The following is a 21,191-nucleotide window of genomic DNA, read 5'->3' as shown; positions in this document are numbered from 1 at the left end:
CATCCAAATTTGGGCTAGGGTCGTGTAATAAAGGGGGTCGCTGACAGAGTAGCATTTACAGGATGCCCTCAAACAGGGGCCCCAAGTCCCACTGGCTTAGGACTTGGGAGGAAGGAGGAGCAGCCAGCAGGGGGAGTCAGGGGCCAACACAATAGTTAGAGCGTTCTCCTGCAGGAGAGGAAAGGAGCAGACGTGTCTCACAGGTGCTCCAGTGGGAAGGAGGAAAAGTTCACACGGTTGCCGTGGGGAGAAGGCATCTGCTACCCTCGGAATCAGCGCCACACTGGGCGGCAGAACCCTAGGGAAGATTATACTTCACGTTGGTTTTCCAGAGTCTGCCTGGATGGAGAAAGTTTCAAGCTTCCCTGACCACACAGCGCCGGACAGCACAGTGCCAGAGAGGATCCAGGGCCTCGCATCAAGCCGGACCCCATATTGGAACCACGGCACCTGCATATAGGGACAAGAGTACTACTCATGAAAACCCGAATCCCCATATAGCTTCAAGCCAGGGGATCCACTGACAGGCGCCATAAGGAGGGAACCCACCGAACACCACACCGGACTGATCTATAAAGGGATTAGGGTTCAACGGAGCCCATCATAGCAAGTGACCGGTATTACCTGGGTGGGCGGCACAACACGAAAAGTGAGTAAACAACCTGGAACTGCAGCGATAGACTCTGACTCTTTATTACTGGTACTACCGCACCGCGCCGCCATTTCTACTCCCCTCATCATCCTCCCCGGGGCCCGCTCCACCTTTGGGGAGCGATACCATCCATAGCTGTTACTACCATCCACCCCGGAGGACAGCGACAACAGCGGCGGCAGATTCCCTGGCTGCATACCACAGGTGGTGTCATGACATTCACCTCACTACTAACCCCAACATCTCTCCCCTGCCATCTTCTGTACGCCTCGGGGCAACAGAAGTGGGCTAGGCTGCCCGTCACCACGACAGTCGATGGCCGGTGACGAGTAAGTTAATGGCCCTGCTCTGTGGGGCGCTACACATGAACACGTTACATGCACAATAGATACATGGACACAGTTGACAACACGATCGGTGTCTTCAAGGCAGGAGCATAGGGGCCTAGTCCACCCCATTACAGAATCACAGCACAAGGGAGGAAAAGATGGACAACTAAATTTCTCTATCTTCTCCATCCTGAGAGTCCATGGAAATTGTGCTATATTCCGATATCATCCGAGTGTAGACCGATGAATTCCATGCACTGACTTGAATGGGCGATTCTCATCTGATTTGCTCATCAAATCACAGCATACTGCAATTTTGTTCTGATGCTGAATCGATGTGAAAAAAAAAAAAAAAAATTCATCACCACTACCCCATTACATTGGATAGCACTAGTCTGATTAATACGCTCACTGTCCTTACACTGAATCTCTTCCTTCTTTATGGTCTACTATCCTACTCCATTAATTACCATCCGGCCATTACAGCTTCGGTTGCTCCAGACTATTCATCTTGCTGCACCAACATCATCGGTCCGTGCTACACAAGAATCACTCAGAGAATAGAGGGCAGCACAAAAGTAAGAAAGAAGAATTCTGCTAATAATTATCCTACCACAAATCTGAATAACTGGATTTTTTCTAACTGCCGCAAAACAAACTGCCAAACTTAGTATGACTAAATGCCCAGAGAAAAACAACCTCTGCCGTCATCCGTGAGTCTGGAGAAGCACACAACGCAGGCTGAGCTCTTCAGATTCTTCCTGCATACGATGAAAGGTCTGACCTGACCTCAGAGAACAGGACGACATTCACAAGGAGAGGAATAGAGCCACGTAGAGGAACAGGACTATATATAGGAAGGTTTATATAGAGGCGACAAGAATTCAAAATAAATCCAACATAAAATATTCATCTACATCAGATCGATTATTAAATATGCAGAACGAAAAGATCCAGAATACAATTTCCATCTTAGAGATGAACTAGAGACAGCCAATCATCTTCACAACTGCAAACCACTTGTCACTGGACATCTGGTGCACGGTTCTGTAAAGATCAACACTGAGGACAAATATGTTTGGTTGTCCATGCTGACCGGGCCACGTAGAAGCTCGGATTAGCCGCCCCCGGGTACAAGATATAGGCGGAAAGCTTACGCTGCTTTCACACATCCGGTTTGAGCCGTGCGGCTCAATCCGGCTGTGAAACCTATGCAACGGATGCGGCAAAAACACCGCATCCTTTGCATAAGTTTTTTACATGCGACCCGTCCAGTTTTTGACGCTTGCGGCAGGCTACTGAGCACGCGCAGTGGCAAAAAACGCATGCGGCGGCCGGATGCGTTTTTTGCCGCATCCGGCGTCCATAGGCATGCATAGGAAGATGCGCCGCATCGCCCGGATGCGGCGCGATGCAGGGTTTTTTGCCGCACAAAAAAACATGCCAGGCACCGTTCCATCCGGCCGCCGCATCGGCTAAATCTGCCGCATGCGGCAAAAAACGGACAGAACGCAAGCCCATGCGGCACTAATGAAAGTCTAGGCAAAACAAACGCAACCGGCGGCAAAAAACAACGGTTGCAGTTTTTCTGCAAAGTGCCGGATTGTGCCGCACAGGAAAAACCGGATGTGTGAAAGCAGCCTACATGTGTGCTGCAGGATTAGAAAAACAAGGCTGTTGTCCTCTGTCTATCATGGAAGCAATGTGGCTCCTTCTGTGTAAGGCCAGCAATGGGAGCGCGGGACCAGCACCATCAGCAAGGGTACACTGCACAAGGAGATGGGCTTGGAAAATTTGCAGCAAAATCAGTGCCAAATCATGGATTATTTGCAGATTTTTTAGAATCAATTTACTCCCCGTTTAGATGTAACTTTTCTGGGCAAATCACCCAATGCATTAAATTAGACTCCATATGGTAATGGAAGGTAAAAACTGTACAAAAAAAAACATCCAACTTATCACCTGCCGTGTGTGTGTGTGTGTGTGTGTGTGAGAGAGTGTGTGTGAGAGAGTGTGTGTGAGAGAGTGTGTGTGAGAGAGTGTGTGTGAGAGTGTGTGTGTGTGAGAGTGTGTGTGTGTGAGAGTGTGTGTGTGTGAGAGTGTGTGTGTGTGAGAGTGTGTGTGTGTGAGAGTGTGTGTGTGTGAGAGTGTGTGTGTGTGAGAGAGTGTGTGTGAGAGTGTGTGTGTGAGAGTGTGTGTGTGAGAGTGTGTGTGTGAGAGTGTGTGTGTGAGAGTGTGTGTGTGTGAGAGTGTGTGTGTGTGAGAGTGTGTGTGTGTGAGAGTGTGTGTGTGTGAGAGTGTGTGTGTGTGAGAGTGTGTGTGTGTGAGAGTGTGTGTGTGTGAGAGTGTGTGTGTGTGAGAGTGTGTGTGTGTGAGAGTGTGTGTGTGAGAGAGTGTGTGAGAGTGTGTGTCTTTATTTACTCGTAAATTCGGAATAATGGGCATACATGGGTTATTTTGGAAAAGCAAAGAAAAATTATATAGAAGTTTTGTATTTATAGCCTTTGTCCCAAGCTCAAATAAGATGATATGCTGTAGCAATGTGTAATGGGCACCGGGCCTTCTACAGAGAATTACATCTACAAATAGAGGATGGTAAAATGTAATTAGCACAAAGTGCATCAGTAACCGACTGTGCACCGCCTCATCCTATGTCCCCTGTCACCTCATGTCCTCCACTGCCAGTAGCCTCACGTGTTCCCCCTCGCCACTACCAGCACCCTAACCCTTTGTGTGCTCCCACTGCCGACATCCTCACCCCATGTCCACCATTGCCAGCCGCCTCAACCCAGTGTCCCCCCCCCCTGCCAGACACCTCATCCCGTGTCCCCCACTGCCAGCCGCCTCACCTCGTGTCCCTCCCACTGCCAGTCACCTATCCCCCTGTCCCCCCACTGCCAGCTGCCTAACCCAGTGTCCCTCCCACTGCCAGACACCTCACCGCATATTTGCCCTCTCCGGGTCCACTTAATACAAGGTGCTGCTAATAAATCTTTGACTTTGTGATCTTTTGTTGTTTCTACGGTAACGAATGTTACACAACATGAAAGCCTAATATATATGTTTTCAAAATTTTGTGTTTGTTGCTTATGGCAACAGTGTTCTATTCAGGAAAACAAAATGGCGGAGTCTAATGCGATATTCGCAACAACAGAGCAGAGGAAGGATAAAATTCTTGTTTCTGCAAGGAAAGTCCGAGAAGGATATTCATGGTGATATGTCGCAGACATTGGGGGGATCAATGCCCTTCATATTCCACAGTTAAAGAGAACCTTACAGGTGCAATATGCACACAGACCCACGAGCAGTTCTAGGTGCATATTGCTAATCCCTCCCTAACCGGCCCTGTATACGGTGTATCTAGCATAGATAAAGAGATCTTTAGAAAAAGTATTTCTAAAGATCTTTTATCTTATGCTAATGAGCATGGGGACTAGTCCCAAGGGCGTTAAATTCCCCAACTAGCCGCCCTCTTAGCATGGTAGCATGCCCACAGGGGTGTACTAACATGCTATTCAATGCATCATCACTAGCTGTGCCGCTCATACCTGTGTTCGCTGGGACCGCGCTTCTGAATGCCAGGCACTTCCGGTCATGCGCAGTATGAAGCCAGGTGTACGCGGCCCAGCTTCAGAGAGGTCTACTGCGCATAACTGGAAGTGCTCGGCATTCAGAACAGTGCTCACCGGACACAGGTATGCGCCTCACTGCTGGTGATGCTGCTTTCAATAGCATGTTAGTATGTCCCTGTGGGTGTGTTAGCACGCTAAGAGGGTGGACTCATTAGCATAAGGTAAAAAGATCTTTAGAAATACTTTTTCTAAAGACACCTTTATCTATGCTACTAGATACAGGAACAGTTAGGTAGGGATTAGTAATATGCACCCAGAACTGCTCATGGTTCTGGGAGCATATTGCACCTGACAGGTTCCCTTTAAGAACTGGATTGCCAAACTTAAAACGGGCCACTTCAGCATCAATGATGAGGAATGTCCTGGACGACCAAGAGTGGTTGTTGTTCCGGAGATCATCGATGCTGTGCACAACCTCATACTGGAGAATCAACGAATTTCAGCTAAAGCAATAGCAGACATGATGGGGATTTCCCGTGAACGTGTTTGTGTCATTATCCATGAACATTTGGACATGAGGAAGCTATCTGCAAAGTGGGTCCCCAAATGTTGAACAACAGATCAGAGAGAGAAACACGGAAGTGAAAACTTCCTGGTCCATTTGTCAGTGTTTTCGAACTGATAAGAAATTCCTGGAATGACTAATCACTATGGATGAGTCCTGGATTTATTTGTATGACCCTGAAAACAAAGGCGCAGTCAAAAGAGTGGAGGCACAGTGGTTCTCCACGTCCAAAGAAGTTCAAGGTGCAAAAATAAGCCACTAAGGTGATGGCGTCTGTGTTCTGGGATAAGTAGATAAGTAGGGCATGCTGCCAGTGGACTACCTTCAAAAGGGTTCCACCATCAATGCAAGGTATTACATTGAACTTTTGGACCAATTGAAGGCAGCTCTGAAGGCAAAAAGGCGCGACAAGCTGTCCAAATGAATTTTGTTCCGGCAAGACAACACCTCAGTTCACACTGCACAAGTGACCTTGGCAAAACTGGCAGAGCTGGGCTTCCAGCTGGTTAACCACCCACCTTATTCACCAGATCTAGCTGCCTCCGACTATCATCTGTTTCCAAACTTGAAGAAACACCTCAAGGGTACCAAATTTCACACCATTTCTGATGCCATGGCTGCTACAGATGCCTGGTTTGAGGCACAACCGAAATCCTTCTTTTTGCTAGGCTTACAAAACTTGGAATACCAATGTAAGAAGTGTGTGGACATCAGTGGAGAGTATGTGGAATAAATGTAAAGTTTCATCATCCTATCTCAATTCTTTCTGGATAAAGCCAAAGACTTAGCAGCCCCTCGTTGTTAAGGCTACTTTCACACATCAGTTTTTTTTCCATCAAGTACAATCCGGAAAAAAACGGGTAAAACGTGACAGAAATGTTAATGACTTAAAGTCTGGATAAAGATAGAGACAAAACACAAAGCCACAACAGCCATTCCTAGTAAACAGGATCTTGGCATCGTATCCTCCAGACTCCCACCCATCTGGGGTAACAATACCATCTTCTCATGCCCAAGACTTCTGCTTATAAACAAGCAACATGTGAGAATCCTCCGAAATCCCGGTGTCTGATCATGGTGCATATATCACTTCATCTGCAGGTTCAGGGCCGATATTGGGAATTCTGGTTATGTTAGTCGGGGCTTTATTTTATAGAAAGTTATCCTAAATATTGTTTATAATATAAAGAAGTTCATTACTAGACAAACATCTATCACTTTCTAGGCCGCACCAGTTGCTTCTTCTATTATAATGAATGGAAACTTTCACAGCTCCAGCACTGAGCCATAATATTGCCCTGTGCATTACACTAAAGGAGTTTTGGGTTTGTTTGTTTTTTACAATATAATAACCAAACTACTATTCATTAGTAGGCTAAACCATAGATTGATCACCAATCATATCGGAGACATCAAGGAGAGCGCTATGCATCAGCCACTGTTGCCACCAGATGAGCCTTGGTGGTGTTACAGTGTGGGTCGGTGTATCTAGTGGATACAGAACTGTCCTACACTGTTTGATTGGTACAGTGACAGCCCCTACTACTGATTAACATCATTAATCCAGTCATTGTGCCTCTGCATGAACAACACCGACCTAATCTCATCTTCATGGATGATAATGTTCCACCTCCGCTAGCTCGCATCATTAGGGAATGGCTGCTGAAGACTGGAAACCTCAGATGGAGCAGCCTGCACTTTCTCCAGACCTGAACCCCATAGAAAACCTATGGGATCAGCCGAATTGCTGTGTAGAGGCCATAATGCTGTACCCTAGAACTTCAATGACCTGAGTATCGCCCCTCAAGAAGAGTAGGATGCCATGTATCTACAGACAATGACTCAACCGGTGACCAGCAGGAGGCGTCGTCAGCTGTACTTGATGCTCAAAGACACAAGTTATTGAAACACTAACATTTTTTGGGTGGGGTGTATACCCAAGACAGTTGTTGGCTTTTGTTTCAATAAATTGTTTGAGATGAGGAAGTCCCCATTGCTGCTTCTACATAAATACCCTATTTTTATGATAAAATATCACTGTAGTGTTAACTTTTTACATTTTCCATAGATTTCACCAAAAAGACAAATATCCCTAGTTTTTTATGAGTAGTCTATGTACATGAGACTGTTGGCCTATCCTGACAAATAGTGTGTGGGCAGCTTTACATAAATAACTTTCTTTTCATTACATACCTGAAAAGAAAGTGAAACTTCAGGGATATTGTCTCTAGAGATGAGCGAATAGAAAAGTGTTCAGATTTGGATTATTGGAGCCAAATCATTTCTACTATTTGTGACGTATAATGAACCCAACGCAAGTTAATGGGAAACTCATTTTCCAGAGGACCTTGGAAAGGTCTGGGAGGGATGTGAAAATGCTGCAATGAATGGAAAAGTGTTGTAACTGAATGGGAACAGCATGAGGAGCATGTCTGGATGCATTTCTGACTAACATTTAGTCTCTGGGAATAATGTTGTCAACATACTACTGGGATAAAAAGACATGGCAATTATACTTATGGAGTTTCCCCGCAGCTTTCGCAATACTTCGTGGTCTGCTCATTAGATCTCATGAATATTCACTGCTTTCCCTGTACAGCCTCTGTGCCAGCATCTATGATTGGTTGCCCTCACACTAGCTGTCTCGGTTATGAAGTGGAGTGTAATAAATAATTGGGGAAAAAAAATATGTAGGGTTCCTCATATATTGATACTCAGTGCAGATAAAAGCAGAGAGCTACAGGCTGCAGACCCCAGCTGTGTATCAAAATAAGAGGGACTCCAAGCAGCTTTTTTGATCATTATTTAAATAAATAATTAAAAAAAAAACTATACCCAGCCAAAACAAAGCAGTCAGCTGAAGCTGGTATTCTCAGGCTGGGGAGGCCCATGCTTATTGGGCTCTCCCCAGCCTAAAAATAACAGCCCTCAACTGCCCCACAATTGTCACATTCATCGGATGCGCCAATTGTGGAGCTTTACCCAGCTCATCCGGATTGTCCTGGTGCAGTGGCAATCACAGTTATTTACGGGGTTGATGTCAGCTGTGATTTGATAAAAAGAAATTATATATATATTATATATATATATATATATATATATATAATTTTATTTTTTTTTCCCCCCCCCCCCCCCCCCCCCAGCATCCACGTAGTACGAAAGATAGATGGACTTTACAGGACCGCACAATTATTGTAAGGCACCGTCGAGAAAACATCCTAGCAAGAAAACAAACCATTTGTCTCCCCTACACTATAAGGTCATATTCACATGTGGCAGATATCCTGAATGCAATTTGCTTTTTTTTTTTTATCGTGGGAAGGAAATTAATTTCTACAAGTCACATTTGGGTTAAAGACGTTGGCCACTACGCTAACATTAATGGCGTATCCTTAGGATAAGTCATCAATGTCTGATCGGCCAGGGTCTGACACCCTGCACCCCCACCGATCAGCTGTTCTCGGTGTCGGCCAGAAATGCTCAGCTCCGAAGCTGCTCCATCTTCTGATAGCGGCCACAGCCGGGTACTGCACACACCTCCCATTAAAATCAATAGGATGTGCAATACTTGGCCGTGGCCACCATCAGTTGACGAGGCATTTCTGGCCGCCCGCTCCTGCAACGCCGGCACTGAACAGCCGATGGTGAGGGTGCTGGGTGTCTGACCCCGGCCGATCAGACATTGATTACCTATATGAAGGCTAGACCATCTTTGTAAAACTAGTGGACAACTTCTTTAACAGACATTTTTGCAACAAAACACATTGTACGGCTTTTAGATAGAGTTCCATTGTTACATATAGATTCATAGTTATATAGGTTGAAAAAAAAAAAAGACCTCGCTCCATCTAGTTGAACCTTCCTCCACCAATAATATATTTTGTCACTAAATCATTTATAACCGACAATGTTGTGTAGTGAGGAAATCATCCAGCCCTGATATAAAGCTGATATAGCATCTGCCATTACTGCCTCTTGTGGTCGGCATTCCACAGTCTGACCGCTCTAAGGCTAAGACCGCACTTTGCGTCGTTCTAGGTGCAGTTCTAAACGCACGTTTTTGCCTTAATTGATTTGACCAAAGTTGCCTTTTTGAGAACTTTAGCGCTGAAAACGCATGCGTATTTACCGCGTTTTAGATGCGTTTTCAGCGCTTTTTCACCTGCGTTTTGAACATCAAGACACTGCTAAATAAAGTTTATTCAGTCAAACAGAATGAAAAAAGAAAAAAAAAAAAGGATCATATCTATATTAATGGGAAAAATAATGAAAATAGATATATTTCATAAAATTATAGCGGTAATATACATTTTATCGCTAAAATAGCAATAAGTGCATATTTTTCTTAAATTTAATTGTCGGATTATGTGTGTGTGTAAAGGGACATATCAAATCATTATTTTGATGTCCAAAACGCATGTTTTCAGCAGGTAAAACGCAGGAATTTGAAGGAATCTTGGTTTTTGCCATTTCTCATTGACTTCAATGTTAGCAAAACGCACCCAAAATGGCAAAAACAACCGACATGCTCCTTCTTTGAACGCATGGTTTTTGCCACAAAATATGCAAATTAAACGCAGCGTTTAGAAACGCAAAGTGCGGACAACAAAAACCCCATTTTCCATTGACTTTGCTGGAAAATCACAACGCATGCCTTTTGGCATGAAAAAGGTGCTTCTCAAAACGGACCTAAAAAGCAGCAAAAACGCAGGTGGAAACGCAAAGTGCGGTCTTAAGGGGGCTTTACACGCTACGACATCGCTAATGCGAACTCGTTGGGGTCACGGAATTGGTGACGCACATCCGGTCGCTTTAGCGATGCCGTTGCGTGTGACACCTATGAGCGATTTTGCATCGTTGCAAAAACGTGCCAAATCGCTCATCGGTGACATGGGGGTCTATTCTCAAATATCGTTACTGCAGCAGTAACGGGGTTGTTCCTCGTTCCTGCGGCAGCACACATCGCTCCGTGAGACACCGCAGGAACGAGGAACCTCTCCTTACCTGCCTCCCGGCCACAATGCGGAAGGAAGGAGGTGGGCGGGATGTTACGTCCCGCTCATCTCCGCCCCTCCGCTTCTATTGGGCGGCCGCTCAGTGACGTTGCTGTGACGCCACACGGACCGCCCCCTTAGAAAGGAGGCGGTTCGCCAGTCACAGCGACGTCGCCGGGCAGGTATGTGTGACGGGTCCGGGCGATGTTGTGCGGCACGGGCAGCGATTTGCCCGTGTCGCACAACAGATGGGGGCGGGTACCCACACTAGCAATATCGGGACCGATATCGCAGCGTGTAAAGCGGCCTTTAGCCTAACTGTAAAGAACCCTTTCCTATTTAGCTGTCGGAATCGCTTTTCTTCCACTCGCAGTGAGTGCCCCCTGGTCCTTAGTACTGTTTTTGACAGAAATAAGTCATGTGCCAGTCCTTTATATTGACCACACATGTATTTATACATATAAATGAGATCTCCTCTGAGACGTCTTCTTCTAGGCTGAACAAATCTTGATGCACTAACAACAACATGAAAAATGAATATGTGTACCTGTTTATACATAGAGACTGATCTATTTATATTATATCGAAGGTGGTCCTCCCATACCAGGCACCTATAGAATATCCACCCTCCATAGGTGAGGACAGGCAGAGAAGAAATGGAAAGTGCACCAAAAGTGTCTACCGTGTTCTCCATTCATGTCTATGGCCTGATTTATGAAGACTGGAGTTGTTCATGGCGGTCTTAATGATGGGACATGCTGGGGTCAGATGCTCCGGACTCATGAAGAGCTGCCGTGCGCCAGAGATCTCCAGTCAGGGACTGGAGTGAGACTTCCGGCATATGGAAAGCTACAGCTGGTTATGAATTAGGCAAGTTGTAGCCTCACCCCCTGCTACTCCCCGGCCCGCTCAACCCATTATGTCGGAGCTGAGAGAGATTGGCGTGAAAACTCCAAAAGTCGCAAAATTGAAACGCAACTCCGAGTTATGCCAACATTTTGAGAGTTTTCAAATTTTTTTTGCCATAATTCTGTTGTGAAAGCTTTGATGAACCAGACTGTATGGGTATGATGGAAACCGCCAAATAAGAGCTCCATTTAGGATACTGTTCATTTTCTGATATATTAAAGGTCCCAGAGGGATTCTTGTATATAAAAGAAAATTTTTAGATCTTTAAAATGCTTTTTCCTGGAGACATCACTCCAAAATATCAGCTACTCGCCTCCCTTGTAACTTGCTGCCCACTGCCTGTTGTCAAGTGCAATCCATCTCTAGCAACAGAGGTTCCCCAAATGGATTGCAAAAATTGGAGGTGGGTCTGTGACTGGTGTACAGGCATAACATACAAGCAGTTTGGTGAAGACAAGACAATGCAAGGAGGAATAAAAGCAAAAGGATGATCTAGAACCTATAGTGCTGGAGGAATTTTTAACCACTCAAAACTAGGAGAATTAGGGCAGTTCCTGCACATATTAAACTGGAGTGTGAAGATGTTATGAGGAGCAAGATAGTGCTTTTAAAAAAAAAAATTAAAAAAAAATAAGCATTTATGCCAACTTATTTTCAGGGCATCAACCGTATCCTACTGTTTAACAAAGAAAAAGGAACAAGAGTTTTAGGATAAATTCACACTTGCGTTGGACGGGATCCGTAGCATTGCGTTGTGTGACGGATGCAACAAATGCTACGGATCGTACAAAACAACGGGAAGCTTATTTTTTTTTCTTCTTTACAGTTTTACCAGCAGCAGACTATTGTGAACGATCAGCTGTCTCACTCTCAATAGCCAGCGGCCGGTCGCTCAGCTGTTCACTCTCAATAGCCAGCGCTCTCACATGCCGGCGGCCGGGCGATCAGCTGAGCGCTCTCACATGCCGGCGGCCGGGCGATCAGCTGAGCGCTCTCACATGCCGGCGGCCGGGCGATCAGATGAGCGCTCTCACATGCCGGCGGCCGGGCGCTCAGCTGAGCGCTCTCACATGCCGGCGGCCGGGCGCTCAGCTGAGCGCTCTCACATGCCGGCGGCCGGGCGCTCAGCTGAGCGCTCTCACATGCCGGCGGCCGGGCGCTCAGCTGAGCGCTCTCACATGCCGGCGGCCGGGCGCTCAGCTGAGCGCTCTCACATGCCGGCGGCCGGGCGCTCAGCTGAGCGCTCTCACATGCCGGCGGCCGGGCGCTCAGCTGAGCGCTCTCACATGCCGGCGGCCGGGCGCTCAGATGAGCGCTCTCACATGCCGGCGGCCGGGCGCTCAGATGAGCGCTCTCACATGCCGGCGGCCGGGCGCTCAGATGAGCGCTCTCACATGCCGGCGGCCGGGCGATCAGATGAGCGCTCTCACATGCCGGCGGCCGGGCGATCAGATGAGCGCTCTCACATGCCGGCGGCCGGGCGATCAGATGATTGTTCGGCCACCGAGAGACTAAATAAAGTTTGTGATTTAAAAAAAAAAAAAAAAAAAAAAAAAACACGCATGCGCAGTGAAATCCTACGGATTGCGCTGCTCAAAAAAACGTTACATGCTGAGTTTCTTCCGCCCCACGCGTCAAAATAACGACGCTGCGTCGTCCAGCGGATGCAACGCTGACACTTGCGTTACAGTGCGTTGTCCATACAAGTCTATGGAGAATAGCGCAGTGTATTAACGGAGGATTTCATACAATCGCTAAGTTATAGTGGATTTGTCTCTCCACATATGGAATTAGTGAACACTGCGTGCGATAAACCTAAGGGTCTCCAGATTGCCCTGTACTGATTTTCTTCCAGACTTCCTACAGATTACATCCTCCACAATGCCAAGAATGATCCCTCTGCTGAATCTACACCTTGGGCAGAATCACCTTGCGGTGCACATCTCAAGGCCACCTTCACATATTCCGTTTCTTCATCCTTTTGGGATTATAGGATTCAAAAGCGGAAGAGTCCAAATCATTCAAGGTCAAAGAAATTGGTCTCGAGGCCCCTCGTTATTCTGTACAGGGGTCCCAATGTCATGTCCTAATGTCTTGAAAGACCAAATATTTTATCAATTTTTATAAATTTATGAGAAAAAGAAATAAACATAAAAGTCAGAAGCAGCACACAAATGTATATAGGATAGAAGATAAACAGGGAAGCTGGAAATCCCCCGCACCATCATCAGTGTCACACAGGAGCCCGGCCACTGAGGACAAGAAGGATTTCGGTTAGAAAAAAAAAGAAAGGAAAAAAAAAAAAAAAGGAAAGCAGAGCCGGGAGAAACTGAAGAAATAAATGGAGATTTGCTATAACTTACAAAGTCTTGGAGGAGGATGGTGCACAGGACACCAGGGCCATGTACAGCTCCAGATCATCAGCTGTCAGGCACCCGAAATACACCAGGACCAGCCCCCTCCCACCAGGACCAGCCCCTCACTCACCCGGCCAATCACATACAGGCCTGGGAAACAAATCTCAGTTTGAAGGAAAATATACAAATTACAAAATGCTGAGAACAATTTCATCTCCACCCCAAGAAGCGATGACCGCGAGGTCCTACAGATCCAACAGCAGAATCTACTGGACCTGTAAGGAGCAGATTAACCAGAAGGAGCAGAGGTCCTGATCCGAGTCACTATAGACATAGTAACAGATGTACAAAGATGTACAGAGCCACCATCAACCACGTCCAGGACCGAGCACCTGATCAGTGCACTAGAAGGACAATCATTGCATATTGAAGTTTTCACAGATCTCTAAAATGCATTGTTTATATTTACCAAATCACTGTACTCACAATGCAACAATGTGTCAAGTTTGACCTTGTTTGTAAATATATATCACAGATACAATTGTAAAGGCTGGATTAGAGGGCCATAGATCGGCAGAGGGCAATAGACCGAGGGCCAGACAGAGGGCAATAGACCGAGGGCCAGACAGAGGGCAATAGACCGAGGGCCAGACAGAGGGCAATAGACCGAGGGCCAGACCGAGGGCAATAGACCGAGGGCCAGACCGAGGGCAATAGACCGAGGGCCAGGCAGAGGGCAATAGACCGAGGGCCAGGCAGAGGGCAATAGACCGAGGGCCAGGCAGAGGGCAATAGACCGAGGGCCAGGCAGAGGGCAATAGACCGAGGGCCAGGCAGAGGGCAATAGACCGAGGGCCAGGCAGAGGGCAATAGACCGAGGGCCAGGCAGAGGGCAATAGACCGAGGGCCAGGCAGAGGGCAATAGACCGAGGGCCAGGCAGAGGGCAATAGACCGAGGGCAATAGACCGAGGGCCAGGCAGAGGGCAATAGACCGAGGGCCAGACAGAGGGCAATAGACCGAGGGCCATAGATTGAGGGCCAGACATCCAAATATTATTTAGATAGGCAGTACTCCATAGATGAGTAAAGAGTGTGGCCTTTAGGACTTTATTAGGTGGGGTGGCTTGAGAAAGGTTCTGTAATATGACCGAAACGTTGCCACATGGGCTAGTAAAGTCCTAAAGACCCACTTTATAGTTATATAAGGAAAGCTGGCTCTTTATATTTTATATATGTGATGGATTGTTAGTCCAAGGGGTTTGCACTGTGAGTTTTTGTGAATTATTTTGCATTTTTTGTTGCTTCATTTTTTTCTCTAGATGGATATAAAAGGGAAAGAGATAGCTAGATAGATAGAATGGTTAGAGGGACAGTAGACCAGGATATAGGGAGTAGAGCGCATTCCCGCACACTGCTGCCCTCGCACACTGCTGCCCTCGCACACTGCTGCCCTCGCACACTGCTGCCCTCGCACACTGCTGCCCTCACACACTGCTGCCCTCACACACATGCAGTGAATGCAGATGCACAATTACTTACAGCTGATGATCAGTGCATGCAGAAATGATCCAGTGACGCCGCTCCCCTGCACCCCCCGGCCCTGCAGAGGGGCCCCACACCACGGAGCAGCAGTGGGGGGACCAGGGGGCTCTCCGACATCCGGCAGTCACGGCGCAGAGGACACGGCTCTGGCCTGCATCGTATGGCGGCTGCTCCAGTTCTCCCCCAGTGTCGCCTCCGGGGCCCCGGCACGGGCGGCTGCAGGATCAGGGGCTGCGGGGCCGGAGGTGCGGGCGGCAGAGCACCGTGTGCGGCAGCGACAGGAGAGGCTGAGTGTCTGCGCCCATGCTGGAGAGCACTTGTGACTGAGTGTAGGGAGGAGGCTGGGGTGATCTCTGCCGCCAATCACAGCGCAGCACACAGCCCCATACATCACTGCTCCACAGCCGGCAGTGCCCCAGTGTGCAGAGCTGTATACAGTATACCCCAGTGTGCAGAGCTGTATACAGTATACCCCAGTGTGCAGAGCTGTATACAGTATACCCCAGTGTGTGCAGAGCTGTATACAGTATACCCCAGTGTGCAGAGCTGTATACAGTATACCCCAGTGTGCAGAGCTGTATACAGTATACCCCAGTGTGCAGAGCTGTATACAGTATACCCCAGTGTGCAGAGCTGTATACAGTATACCCCAGTGTGCAGAGCTGTATACAGTATACCCCAGTGTGTGCAGAGCTGTATACAGTATACCCCAGTGTGCAGAGCTGTATACAGTATACCCCAGTGTGCAGAGCTGTATACAGTATACCCCAGTGTGCAGAGCTGTATACAGTATACCCCAGTGTGCAGAGCTGTATACAGTATATCCCAGTGTGTGCAGAGCTGTATACAGTATACCCCAGTGTGCAGAGCTGTATACAGTATACCCCAGTGTGCAGAGCTGTATACAGTATACCCCAGTGTGTGCAGAGCTGTATACAGTATACCCCAGTGTGCAGAGCTGTATACAGTATACCCCAGTGTGCAGAGCTGTATACAGTATACCCCAGTGTGTGCAGAGCTGTATACAGTATACCCCAGTGTGTGCAGAGCTGTATACAGTATATCCCAGTGTGCAGAGCTGTATACAGTATACCCCAGTGTGCAGAGCTGTATACAGTATACCCCAGTGTGCAGAGCTGTATACAGTATACCCCAGTGTGCAGAGCTGTATACAGTATATCCCAGTGTGCAGAGCTGTATACAGTATACCCCAGTGTGCAGAGCTGTATACAGTATACCCCAGTGTGCAGAGCTGTATACAGTATACCCCAGTGTGCAGAGCTGTATACAGTATACCCCAGTGTGTGCAGAGCTGTATACAGTATACCCCAGTGTGTGCAGAGCTGTATACAGTATACCCCAGTGTGTGCAGAGCTGTATACAGTATATCCCAGTGTGCAGAGCTGTATACAGTATACCCCAGTGTGCAGAGCTGTATACAGTATACCCCAGTGTGTGCAGAGCTGTATACAGTATACCCCAGTGTGCAGAGCTGTATACAGTATATCCCAGTGTGCAGAGCTGTATACAGTATACCCCAGTGTGCAGAGCTGTATACAGTATACCCCAGTGTGTGCAGAGCTGTATACAGTATACCCCAGTGTGCAGAGCTGTATACAGTATACCCTAGTGTGTGCAGAGCTGTATACAGTATACCCCAGTGTGCAGAGCTGTATACAGTATACCCCAGTGTGTGCAGAGCTGTATACAGTATACCCCAGTGTGCAGAGCTGTATACAGTATACCCCAGTGTGCAGAGCTGTATACAGTATACCCCAGTGTGTGCAGAGCTGTATACAGTATACCCCAGTGTGTGCAGAGCTGTATACAGTATACCCCAGTGTGCAGAGCTGTATACAGTATATCCCAGTGTGCAGAGCTGTATACAGTATATCCCAGTGTGCAGAGCTGTATACAGTATACCCCAGTGTGCAGAGCTGTATACAGTATACCCCAGTGTGTGCAGAGCTGTATACAGTATACCCCAGTGTGCAGAGCTGTATACAGTATATCCCAGTGTGCAGAGCTGTATACAGTATACCCCAGTGTGCAGAGCTGTATACAGTATACCCCAGTGTGTGCAGAGCTGTATACAGTATACCCCAGTGTGCAGAGCTGTATACAGTATATCCCAGTGTGCAGAGCTGTATACAGTATACCCCAGTGTACAGAGCTGTATACAGTATACCCCAGTGTGCAGAGCTGTATACAGTATATCCCAGTGTGCAGAGCTGTATACAGTATACCCCAGTGTGCAGAGCTGTATACAGTATACCCCAGTGTGCAGAGCTGTATACAGTATACCCCAGTGTGCAGAGCTGTATACAGTATACCCCAGTGTGCAGAGCTGTATACAGTATATCCCAGTGTGCAGAGCTGTATACAGTATATCCCAGTGTGTGCAGAGCTGTATACAGTATACCCCAGTGTGCAGAGCTGTATACAGTATACCCCAGTGTGTGCAGAGCTGTATACAGTATACCTCAGTGTGCAGAGCTGTATACAGTATATCCCAGTGTGCAGAGCTGTATACAGTATACCCCAGTGTGTGCAGAGCTGTATACAGTATACCCCAGTGTGCAGAGCTGTATACAGTATACCCCAGTGTGCAGAGCTGTATACAGTATACCCCAGTGTGTGCAGAGCTGTATACAGTATACCCCAGTGTGCAGAGCTGTATACAGTATACCCCAGTGTGTGCAGAGCTGCCATGTATACCCCAGTGTGTGCAGAGCTGTATACAGTATACCCCAGTGTGCAGAGCTGTATACAGTATATCCCAGTGTGCAGAGCTGTATACAGTATACCCCAGTGTGCAGAGCTGTATACAGTATACCCCAGTGTGCAGAGCTGTATACAGTATACCCCAGTGTGCAGAGCTGTATACAGTATACCCCAGTGTGCAGAGCTGTATACAGTATATCCCAGTGTGCAGAGCTGTATACAGTATATCCCAGTGTGCAGAGCTGTATACAGTATACCCCAGTGTGCAGAGCTGTATACAGTATACCCCAGTGTGTGCAGAGCTGTATACAGTATACCCCAGTGTGCAGAGCTGTATACAGTATATCCCAGTGTGCAGAGCTGTATACAGTATACCCCAGTGTACAGAGCTGTATACAGTATACCCCAGTGTGCAGAGCTGTATACAGTATATCCCAGTGTGCAGAGCTGTATACAGTATACCCCAGTGTGCAGAGCTGTATACAGTATACCCCAGTGTGCAGAGCTGTATACAGTATACCCCAGTGTGCAGAGCTGTATACAGTATACCCCAGTGTGCAGAGCTGTATACAGTATATCCCAGTGTGCAGAGCTGTATACAGTATATCCCAGTGTGTGCAGAGCTGTATACAGTATACCCCAGTGTGCAGAGCTGTATACAGTATACCCCAGTGTGTGCAGAGCTGTATACAGTATACCCCAGTGTGCAGAGCTGTATACAGTATATCCCAGTGTGCAGAGCTGTATACAGTATACCCCAGTGTGTGCAGAGCTGTATACAGTATACCCCAGTGTGCAGAGCTGTATACAGTATACCCCAGTGTGCAGAGCTGTATACAGTATACCCCAGTGTGTGCAGAGCTGTATACAGTATACCCCAGTGTGCAGAGCTGTATACAGTATACCCCAGTGTGTGCAGAGCTGCCATGTATACCCCAGTGTGTGCAGAGCTGTATACAGTATACCCCAGTGTGCAGAGCTGTATACAGTATATCCCAGTGTGCAGAGCTGTATACAGTATACCCCAGTGTGCAGAGCTGTATACAGTATACCCCAGTGTGCAGAGCTGTATACAGTATACCCCAGTGTGCAGAGCTGTATACAGTATACCCCAGTGTGCAGAGCTGTATACAGTATATCCCAGTGTGCAGAGCTGTATACAGTATATCCCAGTGTGTGCAGAGCTGTATACAGTATACCCCAGTGTGCAGAGCTGTATACAGTATACCCCAGTGTGTGCAGAGCTGTATACAGTATACCCCAGTGTGCAGAGCTGTATACAGTATATCCCAGTGTGCAGAGCTGTATACAGTATATCCCAGTGTGTGCAGAGCTGTATACAGTATACCCCAGTGTGCAGAGCTGTATACAGTATACCCCAGTGTGTGCAGAGCTGTATACAGTATACCCCAGTGTGCAGAGCTGTATACAGTATATCCCAGTGTGCAGAGCTGTATACAGTATACCCCAGTGTGTGCAGAGCTGTATACAGTATACCCCAGTGTGCAGAGCTGTATACAGTATACCCCAGTGTGCAGAGCTGTATACAGTATACCCCAGTGTGTGCAGAGCTGTATACAGTATACCCCAGTGTGCAGAGCTGTATACAGTATACCCCAGTGTGTGCAGAGCTGCCATGTATACCCCAGTGTGTGCAGAGCTGTATACAGTATACCCCAGCGTGCAGAGCGGCCATGTATACCCCAGTGTATGCAGAGCTGTATACAGTATACCCCAGTGTATGCAGAGCTGTATACAGTATACCCCAGTGTATGCAGAGCTGTATACAGTATACCCCAGTGTGTGCAGAGCTGTATACAGTATATCCCAGTGTATGCAGAGCTGTATACAGTATACCCCAGTGTATGCAGAGCTGTATACAGTATACCCCAGTGTGTGCAGAGCTGTATACAGTATACCCCAGTGTGCAGAGCTGTATACAGTATACCCCAGTGTGTGCAGAGCTGCCATGTATACCCCAGTGTGTGCAGAGCTGTATACAGTATACCCCAGCGTGCAGAGCGGCCATGTATACCCCAGTGTATGCAGAGCTGTATACAGTATACCCCAGTGTATGCAGAGCTGTATACAGTATACCCCAGTGTGTGCAGAGCTGTATACAGTATACCCCAGTGTGCAGAGCTGTATACAGTATACCCCAGTGTGTGCAGAGCTGTATACAGTATACCCCAGTGTGCAGAGCTGTATACAGTATACCCCAGTGTGTGCAGAGCTGCCATGTATACCCCAGTGTGTGCAGAGCTGTATACAGTATACCCCAGCGTGCAGAGCGGCCATGTATACCCCAGTGTATGCAGAGCTGTATACAGTATACCCCAGTGTATGCAGAGCTGTATACAGTATACCCCAGTGTATGCAGAGCTGTATACAGTATACCCCAGTGTGTGCAGAGCTGTATACAGTATATCCCAGTGTATGCAGAGCTGTATACAGTATACCCCAGTGTATGCAGAGCTGTATACAGTATACCCCAGTGTGTGCAGAGCTGTATACAGTATACCCCAGTGTGCAGAGCTGTATACAGTATACCCCAGTGTGTGCAGAGCTGCCATGTATACCCCAGTGTGTGCAGAGCTGTATACAGTATACCCCAGCGTGCAGAGCGGCCATGTATACCCCAGTGTATGCAGAGCTGTATACAGTATACCCCAGTGTATGCAGAGCTGTATACAGTATACCCCAGTGTGTGCAGAGCTGTATACAGTATACCCCAGTGTGTGCAGAGCTGTATACAGTATACCCCAGTGTATGCAGAGCTGTATACAGTATACCCCAGTGTATGCAGAGCTGTATACAGTATACCCCAGTGTGTGCAGAGCTGTATACAGTATACCCCAGTGTGTGCAGAGCTGTATACAGTATACCCCAGTGTACAGAGCTGCCATGTATACAGTATATGATATCCCAGTGTACAGAGCGGCCATGTATACCCCAGTGTGTGTAGAGCTGCCATGTATACCCCAGTGTGTGCAGAGCTCTATACAGTATACCCCAGTGTGCAGAGCTGCCATGTATACCCCAGTGTGTGCAGAGCTGTATACAGTATACCCCAGTGTGCAGAGCTGCCATGTATACCCCAGTGTGTGCACAGCTGTATACAGTATACCCCAGTGTACAGAGCGGCCATGTATACCCCAGTGTGTGTAGAGCTGCCATGTATACCCCAGTGTGTGCAGAGCTGCCATGTATACCCCAGTGTGCAGAGCTGCCATGTATACCCCAGTGTGTGCAGAGCTGTCGTGTATACCCCAGTGTGCAGAGCTGCCATGTATACCCCAGTGTGCAGAGCTGCCATGTATACCCCAGTGTGTGCAGAGCTGTCGTGTATACCCCAGTGTGCAGAGCTGCCATGTATACCCCAGTGTGCAGAGCTGCCATGTATACCCCAGTGTGTGCAGAGCTGCCATGTATACCCCAGTGTGTGCAGAGCTGTCGTGTATACCCCAGTGTGTGCAGAGCTGCCATGTATACCCCAGTGTGTGCAGAGCTGTCGTGTATACCCCAGTGTGTGCAGAGCTGCCATGT

The 21,191-nt window shown here is 47.6% G+C and overlaps 1 protein-coding gene across 6 annotated transcripts in view; it reads right to left on the bottom strand.

The window, feature by feature from the left end:
- The window catches only part of LPIN1 (lipin 1), a 279,658-nt gene that overhangs the window by 128,908 nt on the left and 129,559 nt on the right, over positions 1 to 21,191 (bottom strand). The window contains exon 1 of one of the 6 annotated variants that reach the window (XM_075341121.1): positions 14,919 to 15,243. The exons of 4 other annotated variants lie outside the window; for them this stretch is intronic. The gene's annotated coding sequence lies outside the window, so the exon portion shown is untranslated. Of the gene's footprint in view, positions 1 to 13,384; positions 13,405 to 14,918; positions 15,244 to 21,191 lie in introns of those variants that run through there. One more of the 6 variants, XM_075341122.1, reaches the window with a different exon arrangement.

The sequence above is a fragment of the Anomaloglossus baeobatrachus genome, chromosome 3 (genome assembly GCF_048569485.1).
Source record: "Anomaloglossus baeobatrachus isolate aAnoBae1 chromosome 3, aAnoBae1.hap1, whole genome shotgun sequence".
In the NCBI taxonomy this organism is placed as follows: domain Eukaryota; kingdom Metazoa; phylum Chordata; class Amphibia; order Anura; family Aromobatidae; genus Anomaloglossus; species Anomaloglossus baeobatrachus.
The sequence above is the reverse complement of the archived record's forward strand: the minus strand, read 5'-3'. Positions and strand labels throughout refer to the sequence as shown.